Below are 891 nucleotides of genomic sequence, written 5' to 3' on the forward strand. Positions count from 1 at the left end.
TTTATCTTTACTCAAAAATACTCAATCTTGAGAGATGTCTTTCTGGCTGGTGTTCTGAAAAAAAAGAAAAGCAAACATTTATTCGTGTCCCTATGGATGTAGCCACCACTACTGTGCCATTCATTTCCATTTCCCCATCACTAATTTCAACGCAAAGAAATGGAAAGCACTTTGCTGGATTACTGCTGATGTTCAGAGCAGTCTCAGGATTGAGACCTAAGTCTGATGTTAGGTCTTGTTGAGGCAAGATTCTAGGCTAAATCTGAATCTCCCAGTCTTGGCGGGGCCAGGGACTAAAGATCATTATCTATTTTCCCTTGCTCTTCTTCTCTACTTTCTCTATGTATGTGGACTATGTTGAACTTTTAAAAAATTGTTTCCAGTCCATCCCTCAAGCCAATCTGTTATTTTGATTCAATCTAAGTTCATGAGAAAAATCTCATCTAATACAAAAAGACACTAATGTTTCAGAAATTTAATTTGTGTATTGTCTTTAGCCAAAATACTATTTACTTTCCTTCATGCTTGAGCTTTTTCAAAATTGGCAAAAGAAAACAAAAAACTCCTTGCCTATAGAGATGTATTAAGTCACAGATTCGTTAATACTCAGGTACAAAGGAAATTCCTGCGCCTTCTCAGACAATCGACACAGCACTTGGTTTCACTTAGTTTGCTCTGAGTTTAATTTAATATTCAAGGTATTTTGAAACCTGCCAAGGAGAGCAAACACTTGCACAACACTTGTGCACACGATGGAAGAAGCTGGATTAGCTTTGTAAAGTTCTGGGCCAGAAGGCTAGAGGGAACTAGTTAATTTTACAAGAGTAGCTTCACTTATAATATTCATTTAATTCATTTATTAATTTTTCAGTCTCAGCTTCTTTCTTTAGT

Source organism: Caloenas nicobarica, chromosome 14, assembly GCF_036013445.1.
Source record: "Caloenas nicobarica isolate bCalNic1 chromosome 14, bCalNic1.hap1, whole genome shotgun sequence".
Lineage (NCBI taxonomy): Eukaryota > Metazoa > Chordata > Aves > Columbiformes > Columbidae > Caloenas > Caloenas nicobarica.